At 38.8% G+C, this 19789-nt stretch overlaps 1 protein-coding gene across 11 annotated transcripts in view; it reads right to left on the reverse strand.

Moving 5' to 3' along the window:
- Nucleotides 1-19789, reverse strand: part of NCOA1 (nuclear receptor coactivator 1) — a 219034-nt gene that overhangs the window by 125676 nt on the left and 73569 nt on the right. For 2 of the 11 annotated variants that reach the window (XM_024998760.2, XM_024998759.2), the window contains exon 3: nt 3412-3466. The exons of the other annotated variants lie outside the window; for them this stretch is intronic. The gene's annotated coding sequence lies outside the window, so the exon portion shown is untranslated. The remainder of the gene's footprint in view (nt 1-3411; nt 3467-19789) is intronic. 11 annotated transcript variants of the gene reach the window in all.

Raw genomic sequence — 19789 nt, forward strand, 5'->3', positions numbered from 1 at the left:
AGATTCAAAGTTGACCTAGATTCCTCTTCTCAAGGACTTGGGAGTTGGTGTGGTCTAGATGAAGAAACAAATAATTAAAATAAAATAATAAATATTATAAGGTTATGAGCTCAAGATACTATTCATGGAGCACAGGGAAGGGACTCATACATTAACTGAAGCTCCTACATCAATTGAATCTTAACTGCCTATTAATGAAAATATCATTCATCATAAGAGTCACCCTTGGAAACCAATTATATACCTTAAAAATACAGAAATAAAGTAAAAACATTTTAAAAGAACAGAATGTGAAAACAAGCACAATATAAATACTACATTGTTACTATTCCTCTGGAGTGATTCCTTTGTAAGAACTGGCTAAGGAATCTTAAGAGTAAGATTTAGAATGTTGAAGAATCTTTTCCCAGTTTAAAAGGCCAAACTGATTAACTCAAATTGGAAAGACACACAAATCTCACAGTTCATAAATCTCAAGCATACTATGTAAAATAAACATTGTAAAATGGGATTAGTCTTTCGATCTTTGAAATGCCTATTAAATCATAAAATCCTTATTTTGAAAGCACCTTAAGTATACATGAAGAGTGACTGAAATTTAAGTTTATTTAAGGATACTTCCAATTAATTTGCCACACACTTTTTTCACACTTACAACTACACTACCATATATTACCAAGAAACATAAAAATTCAGGATCTATGTTCACAATGTAAAATATGACCACTAAATTTAAACATTAAAAAATTAACTTAAGAATAATAGTTAAATCTTTATCAGATAGTGTAACATGGTAAACGAAACAAAATCTTTTTTCTCCCCCTGGATTGGTCTTATATTTAAACAAGGAGATCTCCTTAATTACCAGTAGTCTGAGAATTTATAATATTTCACGACTCTATCAGATTGGTGTATTAATGACCATTATATAAAATGCCTGTCAATATCATTGTACAGTATTTTTTTCTTTGGGTTAGTAATTATAAAGGAAAGCATCTTCTAACATTAATTAAACTGGTGGTATTATTAAATGAACACGATCTCATATTTTATCACAAGTATTCTTTATCAACTAGTTAAACCTATAGTCCCATAGTGTGCACATAATAAACATGAATGAATGAACAAAATGTTAAATGAATGAACAAAATGTTCACAGGCCTGAGATTTCTTAGTCTGGAGTCTCTCATGACCTTGCTCCTATATTTTCATATGAGCACTGCTTTTTTATGAAGACTCAGAGATTTTCCTTTGGGACTTTAGAGGCCCTCCATATACAGATCCTCTAAGAAACTACATAAAGAGTATCATGCTAATGTTTCATGAAACACCTGGAGCAAATTATGAGAGATCTCTATTGCACCTATAAAATACAAAAAACATTTGTATTCAAATATCTTGCTGCCAAGTTGAAAGTTCAACAACCTTTGTGCCTAAGCTGGAAGGTTAAAAAAGTCCTAAGAAATCTATTAGGATGCCACAAGAGCCCTAGGGGAACCCATGTTAATTAAACAAGGATTTAACTACAATATCCTTGAGTAAGTCACTTAACTTCTAGGAGCTTCCATTTCCTCACCTACGAAAAATTGAAGTTGGTCATGCCAAGATTCTACAGAAAGCAAAGCAAATTTACCTTCACTATTCCTTTGGAAGGCAAGAAGCTTCTAGAAGCCTTATTAAAAAATGCTTTTTGACTTTGGGTGATAGACAGCTTTGAGACTTCAATAAAAAGCCAGACACTTTACCTCAAAATAATTTTAACAAGGACAAAACTTTGTATATAGTATCAGAAAGTTTTTTTTTTTTTTTAGTATCAGAAAGTTTAATGACCCTCTGAAGTGGTGCAAGGAACACATATTATAAATTTCTGTTCTGTAAATTTATATAGAATTCAGTAAACTGGGGACATGTTACCAAGTTTGGAGGGGGAAAAAAGCACTTTGTACCTAAATCTTTTGGGTTTTTTTTAACAAATGAAATTTACTTTAAATTTCAAGTAATAGCAAAGAGGAATCAATTACTTCTATGACTATCAAAGAGAAACCTGGTTTTGAAGAACTGAAAACGACTAGCTTAGATAATTAAGCTATGCTGGTAAATCAAGCGTTCCAGATTAACTGACACCCTTATGATTATATCTCAATCTCAATTCTAATGAACCAACTGTAACAAAAATATTTACTTAGGAATTCCAAATTTAAACAAATAGGTGTTCCTTTTGATTTTTTATTTGGACAATCCATTTGGAGATAGGCCTCCAATAAATATACAAATGAAATACAAATATTTAATTGCTAAAATGGCTTAAATTTCTGAAAGATTAAATAGCAGTCATGTATTTTGAGTTTAATGGTTTCATCACATTATAATTTATAATTAAGATAGGTTAAGTCTATTAAGCTGCAACTTGAATTTGCTCATTATTTTACATTGCTAAGAGAAAAAATTAACTTTTCCAATGTAAAAAGAAAGAAAGTAGAGGGGCCAGACTTAGCACACAGAGGGGAAAAAGAAACAATTATACAATTCTGTAAAGATTAATTAAATACATGCATCTAATATTGGTGTTAAGGTTTTACAAATCATCTTCAGAATAAGCCAAAAGGATACTAATATCTGCTCTTACAGCAGAGGTTCCAATGTAGATTTTTGTGTGTGTGTGCATGCTGCTGTTAGGATTTCTCCTGTCTAAAATGGGTCCCTGGGGAACCAGCAAGAAGAAATTCTTTTATTATTTTCTGATGCAATAAAGGGAGAGGTTTTTCCAGTACTGAATTTAAGGAAAATACGTAATGACTCTGCTCCAGTTGTTATGGCAATATCCCTATCAGGAATATAAAAGTAAAATGGCTACAATTTCTGGCATATTTCTTTTTGTGTTTTTAGTTAAACAATATTTAATTTTCTTAAGGAAGATTTTTTCATTAGATTATGAAGTCATAAATTAAAACTTTTATTATAAATTACAGTTTGTACAATTCACAAAAGAAAAACATTTAAACACAATTACATACTCCACTTATAGCAATAGGGATTCTTGCTTCTACAATGTTTTATTTACAAATTACTGAGGAATTACTGTGTTTACTTGAATAACTTGTATATTTCCCAGCAAATATCTGGAACTTAATTTACAGTCATCCTTACAAGCCTAATTTATCTTCTAGAGTCTTCTGTTTATCAAAGATTGGTACACTTACTAAAAATGATAACCAGTAGCAGAGTTAAATTAGAATCTAGATTTAGCACTTCTCTCCTCTTTGGTTGTTTCTTTAGATTTCTAAGAAGATTTCTTGGAGCTGCAGATAAATAAATGGGTGAGGGTAGACTTCATATGTAAATTCCTTTATGCAAGACAGCAGGAAATTAGTAAAAAAAATCAGAGCTTTATTCCCAGGATTTGCAACTAACCTGCTTTTGTGACATCAGGTATAAGATAACTTCTTAGGAACTCAGTTTCTGGAGTCTGTAAAATAAGGATATCGGAGCACATGATCTCCAAGTTCATTTCCAATTAAAATAGTTAAGTTTACGTTTATGGAAGTGTAGGAAACAGAATTGGAGTTAAGTTCATTTGAGACTACAGCTATGTATGTAGGAACAGAAGATGGTAAAGAAATGTCAAAAACAAAATACAAAGATCACATTTAAAGTTTCCTCTCACAAGTTAGGTTTGGGCTTATGACTAAAAATGGCCAGAAAGCCCACCAGTTTTATCCAAATCCCCAGCATCGTCCCTTCAAGATGCCGCTATTCTAATGTCCACAGGAGTGCAGCCTATGAGTGTGTTTTCTCCCAATATAACCCTTCCTGTACCTGGTCCAAGAAGAACTGATCCAGCTCATCTAGATCAGGGGTTAGCAGATTTTTCTATAAAAGGCCAGACAGCAATACATCAGGTTTTACAGGCTATCCAGTCTCTGTACAGGATAGCAAGTACTCAATTCTGCCTTCAACGTATAGAAGCAATCATAGACTACACAAAAATGAATGGGCATGGTGGCTATGTTCTAATAAAACTTTACTGAAAACAGACTGTAGGCAGGATCTGGCTCACAGACTGTAGTCTGCCAACTCCTGATCTAGATCACACCAAGAAACAAGATGGTATAAATCAGCTATTCTAAATTTTTCAGAGTCCTTTCACAGCCTAGAGTAAGAGACAGCATAATACAGTAGAAAGTACTATGCAGGTACTTCGTGTGTGTGTGTGTGTGTGTGTGTGTGTGCGCACACGTGTGTGCATGTGTGCACATGCACACTCAGTTGTGTTCGACTCTGCAATCCCATGGACTATAGCCCGCCAGGCCCCTCTGTCCATGAGATTGCCAGGTAAGAATACTGGAATTGGTTGCCATTTCCTTAGTTCAGTTTCTACTCCAGGGGATCTTCCCAATTCAGGGACTGAACCCGTGTCTCTTGGGTCTCCTGCATTGGCAGGTGGATTCTTTACTACTGTACCACCTGGGAAGCTCCAGATGTGCATACTAGATGCTTAATAAATATAGATTTCCTTTCTCTTCTGAATACCACCATCCCTCAAAATTTACTTCTAGAAATCACTTATTCTGGCCCTCTCACAAGAGGTGGTCCTTGGTCCTGCCAAATATGCTCCTGGTAAAAAGTTGGCTTAAAGCTCAACATTCAGAAAACAAAGATCATGGCACCCGGTCCCATCACTTCATGGGAAATAGATGGGGAAACAGTGGAAACAGTGTCAGACTTTATTTTTTGGGGGCTCCAAAATCACTGCAGATGGTGACTGTAGCCATGAAATTAAAAGACGCTTACTCCTTAGAAGGAAAGTTATGACCAACCTAGATAATATATTGAAAAGCAGAGACATTACTTTGCCAACAAAGGTCCATCTAGTCAAGGCTATGGTTTTTCCAGTGGTCATGTATGGATATAAGAGTTGGACTGTGAAGAAAGCTCAGTGCCGAAGAATTGATGCTTTTGAACTGTGGTGTTGGAGAAGACTCTTGAGAGTCCCTTGGACTGCAAGGAGATCCAACCAGTCCGTTCTAAAGGAGATCAGTCCTGGGTGTTCATTGGAAGGACTGATGCTGAAGCTGAAACTCCAATACTTTGACCACCTCATGCGAAGAGTTGACTCATTGGAAAAGACCCTGATGCTAGGAGGGATTGGGGGCAGGAGGAGAAGGGGAGGACAGAGAATGAGACGGCTGGATGGCATCACCAACTCGATGGACATGAGTTTGAGTGAACTCCGGGAGTTGGTGATGGACAGGGAGGCCTGGCATGCTGCGATTCATGGGGTCGCAAAGAGTGGGACACGACTGAGGGACTGAACTGAACTGAACACTATACCGCTGGAGAAGGGATAGGCTACCCACTTCAATATTCTTGAGCTTTCCTTGTGGGTCAGCTGGTAAAGAATCCGCCTGCAATGCAGGAGACCTGGGTTTGATCTCTGGGTTGGGAAGATCCCGTGGAGAAGGGAAAGGCTACCCACTCCAGTATCCTGGCCCGGAGAATCCCATGGACTGTATAGTCCATGAGGTGGCGAAGAGTCGGACACAACCGAGCGACTTTCACTTTACCATTATACCAAGATTTTAGTGCTCCTTCACTCCTCCCCTTACCCACCCCGTTAATCCAAAGCTGCAACTTCATAACCTTATCCATCTGGGCCTCAAATGTCAGTATTACTTCACTCACTACTGGCCCGGGGGAGGTGTAAAGAAATAGAGAAGAGAGAGAAGAGGGTAGAGAGGGAGGAGATTCAGGTGGAGGGCAGGTGAGTGGTAGCATTATCTCCCTTTCCTGACTCTAAAAAGGAGCCAGGTGCTAGCCTACTGTTAATTTAAATGAAAACATGGTCATACTGGTGGGAATAAAGAACATTTCACTTTATGTGAAGTGCTCCCCATTGAAAGAACTCAGTTCCAAGAGAAGGAAAAAAACCACAGTCAGCTTTTTTCTTCTGCTTTTATCTAGATCACTCTACCTCCAGCTGTGAAACTGACTAATGTTTTCTAAGCTCCAAGGAGCTTACTAGTAACCATGGTTACTGCTTCAAAACAGTACAAAAAAAGTAGGAGGGGATAGCAATTTGAGGAGAAAAACAGTTTTCCTGATTTTCATTAAATGAAGCTAGGTAAAGTAACAAGAGATAGATAGACTGATGGCTGGACAACGGCCTCAAGACTGCTATTGAGGTGCTTAATCGCTTAGCCCCACAGATCGAGTACCTCAATGGATCAGTTTATCTTATGAAGAGTGGTCCCCCAAAGCTGATTTAGTCCTTTACAATGAACAGTATCTTATAAACTCAACTAATATCCTTGCCAGGAAGTCAGTGAATTTGCTTTCCAGCAGAGCAGTTTACTTGGGAAAAACAAATTAAAAGCATAAGGTTCCTTACAAGTATTTGAGACTAAGAAGGTACCTATAGCTTTAATATAAAGCTGCCCAACTTATTCTTCTTAACTTTCATTAGTCAAAAGGTTTTCATCAAATGTTTCTCTTTTCAAACTTCTTAGCAACCTTCTCAAGTTAATTAATTCATAAATATGCAGTGTCTATCATGTTTCAGGCATTGTATAAGACAACTGGATACATCACAATAAAGATGCCTTTATGAAACTTAACATCTAACAGAGAAGAGAGACATTAAATACACAATTGCAAATTCTGTTAATGTGCTATTAATGAAAAATTAAAACCTAAATGGTATTTACTGGGATATCAAGAAAAATATTCCAAATAGTAATAATGGGAGCCACCTTCACTGAGCCTTCACCAAGTGCCAGGCAATGTGCATTCTTAAGTTAATATGCTTTGTCTCATATATGACTCAGAATGATTTATAAGAAAGGTAGAATTATTCTTGGTTGCAGAGGAGGAATCTGATGCCTGGGAGATCAGGTCATTTGCCTACATATACCTAATTTCTGATTCGTTTTTCTTACCCATAATCACACATCTTTCCTACCACATATCCAAATATCAGTATTAACTATTAAATTTTACTCAAGAGTTCTCAATTCTTGTTCCATCTCTAGAAATAACTGAGCCTGGGCTTAAATCAAGTCATTTCACCTTTGGGTCATTTCCCAAAATGAGACAGATTAGATGATATTAAGGTTTTCCTAGCTTTTGAACTCTACAGTTTTATGATACATAAATTTTTTCCATATCAGCATTTATACCTATCATATTTTATGGATCATACGGTATAATTCAGGCAAGTATCTAAATATGAACAATTCATTAGTTAATCATTCCACAAATAATCACTGGTCACCTCTGTTCCAGGTACTCTTCTAGGTGTTAGAAATACAGTAGTAGGCAAAACAGTTAAAAATCCCTGCCATGGTGGCACTTAAAATTTAGTGAGAGGAGAGAGATGATAAATAAAACAAGTAAATAATGTAGTCTGTTAGAATACAGTAAGTACTATGGAGAAAAATAAATCCGGGAAGGAGTACAGGAAGTGCTAATTCCCCCAAGCCTCTTAGGAGCAGGAATTTGTTAGGCACTAAGGCAAATAAAGATAAGCACTACCTGAGTCCCTGCCCTTGACCTGATCCACCCAAGTAAATACAAATCTGAGGAATTTTAGAAAAAACAAATAAACAAGTACCATGGGAACACACAGGAAAGAGCCACAAAGCAGAAGCACCGAGTTGCAAACTGGATTTTGCTTTCTTACACACACACAAAAACAGAAAGAAAAAAAATCATGTAAAAAAGAATATTAGCTCTGTATTTTAAAGTCATGTTTCAAAATTTTACAAAACCTTACTGATAAATTTTTTTTAAAGATAGGAAAAGATATAAACAGATTATTTTCCTGTTTGGGAAAACTATTATTAAGATACAAACTGATCCAAAAACTACAGGCTTAATATAAATCAAATAAAAACTAAAGTATGTTTTAGAAATATAATCATATAAGAATCTATACCACAATAAAAGGGTAAAAGAGTAAATGTAAAAGGAAAAACAAGGAAACTTTGAAAAAGAAGAGTAATAAGGGTAGATATACCTTAATGATCAGGAAAACAGTTATATTTTCTCCTATTTGCATTTCCTTCTACTAACTTTTCTACTGTTCTACAAGTAGCAACCACTTCCTTGGAGAAGTTTAGATAAATATTTAACATTTGCCTTTTGAGTTAAAGAAAGGATTTTGCAGCAAGATAAGTCTTGAAGGTCTGGTTTTCCCAAAGAAAGACATTTTTTTTACACTAATGTTTTCTGACCAAGCTTGAAAGACTCAAGAGTGCAGTTTCTTTCACTTTGGAGAGCAGATATCCCTTTTGCTCATGATAGCTAGAACATAATGCCTACTACCTAAGGTAGGAGGATAAAACCGAGAGACTACAAATTAAAGCCTCAAATTCCCGATTCTGGGGCTTCCCTGGTGGCTCAGTGAAGAATCTACCTGCCAATGGAGGAGACACGGGTTCGACCCCAGGAAGACCCCACGTGCTGCAGAGTAACTAAGCCCATGGGCTGTAACTATTGAGCCTGTGCTCTAGAGGCCCAGAGCTGAAACTACTGAGCCCACGTGTCACAACTCCCGAAGCCTGCATGCCCTAGAGCCTGTGCTCCCTAACAAGAGAACCACTGCAATGAGAAGTCCGTGTACTGCAGCTAGAGAGTAGCCCCCGACTCAAGGCAACTAGAGAAAGCCTTCACAGAAACGAAGATTCAGCATAGCCAAAAAAACAAAAACAAAAACAAATCATGATTCTGGCCAAAGGACTGTGGGATAAAGACATTAAGACTGAGACAGGAGAAGCAAGTGATTAGACCAGTACTTCCTTTACCCAATACAGGTCGAGGCTGCAAAAGGAAAGGAATGTGTGAAAGATTGAGGAAATCTGGGAGTTAGAATGGTTTCTGCTCTGCTTCTTGTTGAGTAAGTGGAAAGTCACCACCTTCCAGAAACATCCTGTGTACCCCCACTGCCCACCCCCACCAAGCCATTATTCTCCCCTCATACACACCCTCGGCTCCCCAGGTAGCGCCAGTGGTAAACAACCTGTCAGCACATGCAGGAGACACAAGAGATGTGAGTTTGAGCCCTGGGTCAGGAAGATCCCCCGGAGAAGGAAATGGCAACCCTCTCCAGTATTCTTGCCTGGGAAATTCCACGGTCAGATGAGACTGAAGGCTATAGTCCAAGGGGGCCAGAAGGGAGGGGCCAAAGAGTCGAACACAACTGAGGGACCGGGCACATACACCACATACACACCTAGAACAAGTTGGAGTGAGCCACACCAGAGCATATGCACAGAAGCCCAATCCGATAGAGGAAGGGTGTGACACCTGCTCTGGGGTCTCCTTTTTCTTCTGTGTGCCATGAAAGGCTCTGGGAAATTCCTAGGTGCTCTAAACTAGTGCAGAAAGGTAACTTAAGATGGTGATTTTAAGTTTGCCAGAAGAGGTCCCTGTAACAGGGGCAAAGCGGCTCCACAGCAGAGGCCTGGAAAAGAGACCACCTGGCTAGTGAGCCGATGGGAATCCCAAACCAGACCTCAGGTTATCCATGACACCTGAGCAAATGGCAATAGATCCTGGGAACCAAGAGAACAGATCTTGTGGTAACATTAGTTGTAAACGTCAGCTTCAGACATCTGAAGAATACTCTAGGACAGTGCTGGTAGCACCACAGTAGTCACAATTCCAGGAAACAGCCTGACCAGTTACTTTAAAGGAGAGACCAGTAAGAAACAGAGAAAACAGCACATGGACTTGATGGTTCTGGTATCCTTCCATGACTACAAGGTCACACAAGCATCCATTAAGATTCCATTGTGGGAAAGCGAGGGCAAAGAGATGATACCTGAATGACTAGTATCCAAACAGAGACTGAAATATCCAAAGAGATCAGTTTAAATTACTAGATATGACTTAGTTTACCAGCTTGGAATAACACTGGTACTCTTCCTCCAGTTACCCAGTACCCAGGGTTCATCAAAAGGAAGACAGGGCTTTTAGAAAAATAAAGAAGCTGTATTTTCTTCATATACCTGACTTAGTAGGAATTAAGTTATGATCCTGCTACAGATTTTATGATGTTTGTTTTATGTAAGAATTCAAAAGAAACACTTCTTGGCATACTAGAAATCAACATCACTTTAAAAGTAACAATGGATTTCCAGTTCAAGATGGCAGACTGAGTATCCACTTCTTCTTCTCCCCAAACACCTCATGTCAAGCCACAGAACAACTAAGTGAAAAATCACCAAAGATAACCAATAAAAACTCTGATGATAAATGGTAAATGCTGACCACAGCATTTACTGTGGGTCTAAAGTCTTTGTCAGAGGACTTATAGTATGAACTTTGAGTTGGAGATAATAGCAGGTTAGGGACAATCGCAATAGACTGTGATCGAGGGACGACAACGCAGAACTAATCAGAACTCTCCTTGTAGATAAATCCCTTCCTTATAGCAGAGGCTTCCCTCATAGCTCAGTTGGTAAAGAATCCACCTACAAAGAATCTGCAGGAGACCCTGGTTCATTCAATTCCTGGGTCAGAAAGATCCCCTGGAGAAGGGATAGGCTACCCACTCCAATATTCTTGGCTTCCCTTGTGGCTCAGCTGGTAAAGAATTCTCCTGCGATGTGAGAGACCTGGGTCAATCCCTGGGTTAGGAAGATCCACTGGAGAAGGGAAAGGCTACCCACTCCAGTATTCTGGCCTGGAGAATTCCATGGACTGTATAGGCCATGTGGTTGCAAAGAGTTGGACATAACTGAGCAACTTTCACTTTCACTTACAGCAGAAGTTTGTCTTTGCAACTGCAAAAAAAAGAAAAAAGGAACTCTACATCCCATTTACCACAGCAAGTGGGAAACCAACTTGCAGAGTTATGTGGTCAGTGATAATACTCAGTGGAGAATACAATTCTCTGGAGAGAAGAACTGAGCTTTACAGAATTATACCAGTTACCAAGATGTTACCAGCATCAGAATTATCTAAACTGTTTAGATGCTCCACCAAAACACATTGAATCAGATGTTTTGAGAATAAGGCTAGGAATCTGCATTTAAACTTAGTCCCCAAGTGACCATTACATGTACTAAAGTTGGACAAACACTGGTTTAGACCTTCATTTAAAAATACTATAAAGAAGAATAGCGAGGGTTCAGGATGGGGAACACATGTATAATTTTTTTAAAATTAAAATTGAATAAAAAAAAAAAAAAGAAGAATAGCCAAGAACTGATGCTTTCAAACTGTGGTGGTGGTGAAGACTCTTGAGAGTACCCTGGACTGCAGGGACACGTAACCAGTCAATCACAAAGGAAATCAACCCTGAATATTCATTGGAAGGACTAATGCTGAAGGTGAAGCTCCAATACTTTGGCCACCTGATGTGAAGAGCAGACTCACTAGAAAAGACCCTGATGCTGGGAAAGATTGACGGCTGGAGAAGGGGGTGACAGAGGATTAGATGGTTGGATGGCATCATCAACTCAACAGAGATGAGTTTGAGCAAACCCTGGGAGATAGTGACGGACAAGGAAACCTGGTGTGCTGCAGTCCTTGGTGTCGCAAAGAGTCGGACATGGCTGAGCAACTAAACAACAACAAGCCAAGAATCATCAGCTACTTAATAAAAACTAAAAGAGGCACTAAGGTGAAAAAGCAAAGGCACAAAGACCCATAAAAAGGAAAGTAAGGCAACGAAAAGAAATAAAATGTTCTTAACTTTAACTGGTATCTTCAGAGGGATTCAGTACAGTATATCCATAAAATAAGAAAACTGTCATAAAATGTGGTAACCAAGGAAAAAAAAAGAATTTTTAGAAAATAAAAACAAAAATTATTTTCAAAATGAAATATCTTGACTTTCAGTGAAGGCCAAGATGGAGTAAAAGCCCATTATATCTCTCCCGCTGATTACAATTAGTTAAAAAAAAAAAAAAAAAACTCTGGAGAGAATCCTAAAAGCAGTTACCTGAGAACTCTGAAAAATAAACAATGGCAGGCAAACTGGGGAGGGAAGTCAAAATGTGAAGAACAATCAATCTGGCGGTGAGTCCACGCTATTTTAAAAATCCTTTCTTGTTTACCACTTTGACATGAGGGTGGGTCGAGTCCCAGCATTACACAGCAGGTGCACACAGCAACAACTATAAGAGAAACTCCTTTTCTCACTGGAATAAAAGGGGCTTCTGCAAGCTGGAAAGTGTAAATGTTTGGGATGGGGAGTTCCCAGCTCCTTTTCTTTTTTTTCTCTGCTGACCCGCTCTGAAGCCAGTCCAAGTCATAAAGCTGTACAAGGGAGGAGGGAAACTTAAAAGCCTAAGAGAAAACTGGCTCCAATCTCCTAAGAAACTAGAAAAAGGAGCCAGGGTGGCATGAAGACTATTGGGGTTGGGGAAGGCAGCCTCACTTCTCCTTTTTTCCCCGTTATTCCTTTTATCGAGGAGGGCTAGGTGGGGTGTAACTGTGCAACACTGAAGCGTGGCGGGCGGGGGGCAGTGGGGACGGGGACAGGCACCACTACTGAGAGAAAGAAAACTCCACGTTCTAGTGAGAAAGCCAGGGAAAGACTCTTGGGAGCCAGAGAACATAAGGAAAGTCCCCAAGAATACAGAGACAGAGAAGATTCCACTAAGGTGCATAAGTATAGATAATAAAGAGATACTAGTTTCCCCCCAAATCAAGACAAACATTTTTGAAAGTCTAATAGGAGAAAACTCAAAAGCTACTTTCAATAATATAACATTAAAAGAGTATGATAAACACATAGCAATACAGAATGAGATTAAAGGAACATTATACAGACAAACACATATATAATATATGGGAGTTTTTTATATGATAAAGGCAGACTTCAAACAGTAACCAAAGAAACATTCAATAAAAGCTACCCAAATGAATTACCTAATTTAGAAGAAAAAAGTTAGATTTCTATATAGCATCATTATAAAATTCTGAAAGATTAAACAAAAAATATTTATGCAGATGATCAACAGGCACAAGAAAAGATGCTCAATACTGCTAATTATTAGAGAAGCGCAAATTAAAACTACAGTGAGGTATCACCCCACACCAGTCAGAATAGCCATCATCAGAACGTCTACAAATAACAAATGCTGGAGAGGGTGTGGAGACAAGGGAACCTTCCTACACTGTTACTGGAAATGTAAACTGGTGTAGCAACTATGGAGAAGAGTATAGAGGTTCATTAAAGAACTAACTACAAGGGCTTCCCTCATAGCTCAGTCGGTAAAGAATCTGCCTGCAATGCAGCGACCTGGGTTCGATTCCTGGGTCGGGAAGATCCCCTATAGAAGGAAATGGCAACCCACTCCAGTATTCTTGCCTGGAGAATCCCATGGACAGAGAAGCCTAGTTGGCTACAGCCCCTGGTGTCCCAAGAGTCGGACACGACTGAGTGACTTTCACTACTACTACCAAAGAACTAAAAATAGAATTACCATCAGTTTAGTTCACACAGTTGTGTCTGACTCTCTGTGACGTCATGGACTGCAGCACGCCAGGCCTCCCTATCCATCACCAACTCACAGAGTTTACTCACACTCATGTCCATTCAGTTGGTGATGCCATCCAACCATCTCATCCTCTATTATCCCCTTCTCCTCCTGACTTCAATCTTTCCCAGCATCAGGGTCTTTTCAAATGAGTCGGTTCTTCGCACCAGGTAGCCAAAGTATTGGGAGTTTCAGCTTCAGCATCAGTCCTTGCAATGAATGTAAAGGACTGATTTCCTTTAGGATGGACTGGTTGGATGTCCTTGCTGTTCAAGGAACTCTCAAGAGTCTTCTCTAACACCACAGTTCAAAAGCATCAATTCTTCAGTGCTCAGCTTTCTTTATAGTCCAACTCTCACATCCATACATGACTACTGGAAAAACCATAGCCTTAACTAGACAGACCTTTGTTGGCAAAGTAATGTGTCTGCTTTTTAATATGCTATCTAGGTTGGTCATAACTTTCCTTCCAAGGAGCAACCATCTTTTAATTTCACGGCTGCAGTCACCATCTGCAGCGATTTTGGAGCCCCCCCAAAAATGAAGTCTGTCACTGTTTCCACCGTTTCTCCATCTATTTCCCATGAAGTGATGGGACCGGATGCCATGATCTTAGTTTTCTGAATGTTGAGTTGTAAGTCAATTTTTTCACTCTTCTCTATCACTTTCATCAAGAGGCTCTTTAGTTCTTCTTCGCTTTCTGTCATAAGTGTGGTGTCATCTGCGTATCTCAGGTTATTGATATTTCTCCTTGCAATCTTGATTCCAGCTTGTGCTTCATCCAGTCCAGCATTTCTCATGATGTACTCTGCATATAAGTTAAATAAGCAGGGTGACAATATACAACTTTGACATACTACTTTCCCAATATGGAACTTGTCTGTTGTTCCATGTCCAGTTCTAACTCTTGCTTCTTGACCTGCATACAGATTTCTCAGGAAGCAGGTCAGGTGGTCTGGTATTCCTATCTCTTTAAGAATTCTTCCACAGTTTGTTGTGATCCACACAGGCTTTGGCATAGTCAATAAAGCAGCAGCAGATGTTTTTCTGGAACTCTCTTGCTTTTTCAATGATCCAACAGATATTGGCAATTTGATCTCTGGTTCCTCTGCCTTTTCTAAGTCCAGCTTGAACATCTGGAAGTTCACGGTTCACGTACTGTTGAAGGCTGGCTTGGAGAAGTTTGAGCATTACTTTGATAGCATGTGAGATGAGTGCAATTGTGTGGTAGTTTGAACATTCTTTAGATTGCCTTTCTTTGGGACTGGAATGAAAACTGACCTTTTCCAGTCCGATGTTGTAAAGAGCAATATTGCACAGGAACCTGGAATGTTAGGTTCATGCATCAAGGCAAAACGGAAGTGGTCAAACAGGAGATGGCAAGAGTGAACGTTGACATTCTAGGAATCAGTGAACTAAAATGGACTGGAATGGGTGAATTTAACTCAGATGACCATTGTATCTACTACTGTGGGTAAGAATCCCTTAGAAGAAATGGTGTGGCCCTCAGAGTCAACAAAACAGTCTGAAATGCAGTACTTGGATGCAATCTCAAAAATGACAGAATGATCTCTGTTCATTTCCAAGGCAAACCATTCAATATCACAGTAATCCAAGTCTATGCCCTGACCAATAATGCTGAAGAAGCTGAAGTTGAACAGTTCTATGAAAACCTACAAGACCTTCTAGAACTAACACGCAAAACAGATGCCCTTTTCATTACAGGGGACTGGAATGCAAAAGTAGGAAGTCAAGCGATACCTGGAGTAACAGGCAAATTTGGCCTTGGAGTAAGCAGGGCCAAGGCTAACAGAGTTGCCAAGAGAACACAATGGTCATAGTAAACACCTTCTTCCAACAACACAAGAGAAGACTCTACACATGGACATCACCAGATGGTCAATACCAAAATCAGATTGATTATATTCTTTGCAGCCAAAGATGGAGAAGCTCTATACAGTTAGCAAAAACAAGATCGGGAGCTGACTGTGGCTCAGATCATGAACTTATTGCCAAATTCAGACTTAAATTGAAGAGAGTAGGGAAAACCACTAGACCATCCAGGTATGACCTAAATCAAATCCCTTAGGATTATACAGTGGAAGTGATAAATAGATTCAAGGGATTAGATCTGATAGAGTGCCTGAAGAACTATGGATGGAGGTTTGTGAATTGTACAGGAGGCAGGGATCGAGACCATCCCCAAAACAAGAAATGCAAAAAGGCAAAATGGTTCCATATGGTAAAGGTTCCATATTACCATATGATCCTGCAATTCCACTTATGGACAAACCTCTAATTCAAAAAGATACATGCACCCCAATGTTCACTGCAGCACCTTTTACAACAGCCAAGACATGAAAGCAACAGAAATGTCCATCAACAGAGGAATGGATAAAGAAGATGCAGCACACAGATACAATGGAATACTACTCAGCCATAAAAAGAATAAAATAATGCCATTTGCAGCAACATGGATGAACCTAGAGATTATCATACTAAGTGAAGTCGGAGAAAGACAAATAGCATATCAATGTAAAAAAAATTATACGAGCGTATTTAAAAACAGAATAATAAACGAGCTTATTATTGAAAAAGAGAGATTTGCAGACACAGAAAACAAATTTATGATTACCAGAGGGTATAGCATGGTAGGGGAGGTGGATAAATTAGGAGTCTGGGATTAACAGATACACATTACTATATATAAAATAAAAACCAAGAACCTACTATATAGGACTGATATAGGAACAGTATTTAATGTCATGTAATAACATATAATGGAAAAGAATCTGAAAATAAATATATATCCCATGTACATATCAGTTTAAGAAACAATGGTGTGGGGAAAAACTCAATGTGATAATGTGGTGAAAAGGCATGCTCATTTCCTGACAGTGAGGAAAAGATAACTCTCCCTTATTAGGAAGCAATTTGACAGTAAGTACCAAGAACCTTAGAAAACACTGATGCCCCCCTGAGAAACTGTCACAATTTAGAAAGCCTTCAATTCTAGACTTGCATTTCATAGCTACATGACTGGATAAGTCACACACCACTTTGAGCACCGGTTTCTTCATTATTAAATATGAATACAAGCCACTAATTCTCAGGGCTGTTGTGATATTTATTAATGAAAGAGCAATAAAGCATGTAAAAGTGTCTTAAAATCTATAGAGCAGACACTTGACCCAAGGCCTGTGAACTCTGGGGGATGTCAGAAGGTCCTCACACACTCTGATATCTGTGCATGTTTGTGAAAAGTGACAACAGCTTTATGCAAACCTTCCAAGGGGTTCCCGATCCAAAAGAAAACTGAGAAGTTCCATAAGCAAAGAGGAAAATCAAAGTGAGAACACTCTCCCCACTCAATGTGTCCAGCTTGATGCCAGGCGCATAACAGGTCCAAATCAGGAATTCACTAGAAAAATCCAGGTAGTATTTAAGATGATATTAAACTTACCCAACTTATTTCTAAACCCCTCAGAGCAGTATTTAGTGATTTATTAGTGTATTAAATCAATCTCTGATGTAGTTGTAAAGAGAACCTGAAATCAGGAAAATAATTAAACAGTCAGTTGTAGCTATCTGGATCAACTGTATGAAATTAATGTAATCTACTAAGAAAATGGAAGTGGGGGTGGTAGTGGTAGTAAATAAATTTAATATATTCAAAGTAGTATTCTTTATTTCTTAAGATATACATAAATAATACATAAGCCTTCTTGGGACTTCATCTTTAAGCAAACAAAAACCAGAGATTTTACGTATATATTTTTAATAAAATGGGATATAGAAAATTGTTGCTTTTCCTCCAAAATAATTAAGACTAAAAGATTAATTCTAAAACTTCCATTTCTAGATGATAAGTCATACTTTCATTAAAAAAATTTTAAAGCTCTAAAAGTGAGGCACACTGATAAAATTCTACCCAGTCAACAGATGGCAAACAGACTAAAAGGTACTTTAATTATACTGAAAATTAAACAATTAATATTGAATTTAAAGTACTTAAGGACTTCCACTTCGGGGAAGATAGAATAGATATATTTTCCCTGTTCTTCCCACTAAGTAAAACTAAAAAGTTCTGGACAACAAATATTGACGTAACAAACATAAGTAGAGTTTAAAGGTGGAGAGAAGAAGGTGGATCAGTTAGGACACACCGGATCTAAAGGAAACAGCATGGTGGTGAGCTCCATGGATTTTCTTTTATGCCATGTGTGCTCTAGACTTGGTGCTGACTAAGCTCGCAACCTAGAAACATCAACAGGCCCAATCAAAACAATCAACCAAATTAAAAAATCCTGTTCTCCCCAGCCAAAAGATCAGGAAAGAGCCAATCTAGACAAAAAGCTGTTATACCCAGACAAACCTCACAGAACAAAACTGTGACCAAGCTCTACCAGCAAAGGTCAAGTGGAGAACCTAGGCTTCTACCTTTTCCAAGCTGTAACAAGGTACCCCACACTCCCTACCACATGGTGTCAGAGAAGGCCATTTGGGAGTTGGTCCTTACCAAGTGACAATGAGACCTTCTTCCTGCTGGTGTCAGTGAAGACCACAGGGAGAGCTTGGGTGTCCACCTGGCAGTAAGAAGGTGTACTTCTCTTTCCTTAGGACAGGCTGGTGTCAGAAGAGGCCTAGTGGAGTCGGGCCTTCTGCCACTGTCCAACAGTAAAAAGGCCCCTGTGGAGGGCATGTGGGGAACAGGGCTGAGGCATACCAGCCCCTCCCAGCTGGGGAAGTCAGGGGAGGCCAGACCTCCCGTCTCTGAGCAGCAGTAGTGAGGAATCTCCCACAAACTTGAGAGTCAACAAAGGCAGAGTGAGAAACTTGGACTTATATTCCCACTAGGAAGAAATGTGGCAGAGCACTCCCCTACTTCCCATGCTGGAGCAGTGCCAGAAAAAGCCAGCTAAATCAGAACGCTTAAATAAGATCCAGTGTCTCAGAACATAATATCCAAAATGTCCAGGTATCAAATAAAAATCATTCATCATAACAAGAAATCTCATAACTCTTATCACAACAAGGAGTATGTCAAAATGAATGAAAAAAGACAATCCACAGACACCAGTTACCAAGATGATGGAAGTCCTGGCATCACAGTGGTAAAGAATCTGCCTGCCAATGCAAGAGACCTGAGTTGGATCCCTAGGTCGGGAAGATCCTTTGGAAAAGGAAATGGCAACCCACTCCAGTATTGTTGCCTGGGAAATCCCATGGAGAGAGGAGCTTGGCAGGCTACAGTCCATGGGGTCACAAAGAGTTGGACATGACTTTGGAACTACACACACACACAATATTTATTGAACATATATTAATACTATGTGCCTAGCTAATGCTATAAACATATTATACATATTAACTGTACCCTTACCATAATTCTGTGAAGCAGTTACTAATTACTGTCATTAGTCCCATTTTACACTGATGAAATGCAAGGAATACAGAGATTAGATTAGAGATTAAAACCCAAGAGGTTGCCCAGCTTCATAAAGTTACTGAGAAGCAGATTCTGGATTAAAATCCTGATGGCCCCACTACTGACATAATGTTTGAAGTGGACATTACAAAAATGTCTCCGAGAGCAACTATGCACATGCATGAAACAAATAAACATGGAATCTCAACTAAGGAAAAAAAACACCAAAAAAAATTTCAGAACTGAAAACATGCAATAACTGAAATAAAAAACTCAACAGATGAGAACAACAGTAGAATGGAGAGGACAGAGGGAAGAATCACTGAACTGGATGATAGAACAGAAGAAACTACCCAATCCAAACAATAGCAGGAAAACACTGAAAAATAAAATAAAACATACCCTTGGGGCCCTGTGGAACTACAACAAAAGACTTATATCCCATGTCTTCGGAGTCCCAAAAAGAGAGAAGAAAGGGTAAGACTAAAAAAGTTCACTAAGAAACAAAAGCTTATAACTTCTCAAGCTTAGAAAAACACACAAGTTTATAGAAACTAAGTGAATCCTAAACAGGATAAGCTCAAAGTAATCCATACCCAGAGAGTTTATAGTTAAGCTTCTGAAAACTAAGGACAAGGAAAATACAATGAAAATAGCCAGAGAGAAACAATGCTTTACCTACAGGAAAAAAAAAAAAAAAACAATTCAAATGACAGATTTCTAGTCTGAAACAAAAGAGGGATGAAGGAAGTGGCACCGAAGTCCACATCTGATTATCTGTGGTTATATATGTGTTTTTCTCTTGTTCGTAACTCTTGGCATGGCTGGAATCTGGAGACTGAATGTCAGATATTGCATAATAAAAATTGTA

The sequence above is a fragment of the Bos taurus genome, chromosome 11, assembly GCF_002263795.3.
Source record: "Bos taurus isolate L1 Dominette 01449 registration number 42190680 breed Hereford chromosome 11, ARS-UCD2.0, whole genome shotgun sequence".
Taxonomy (NCBI): Eukaryota; Metazoa; Chordata; class Mammalia; order Artiodactyla; family Bovidae; genus Bos; species Bos taurus.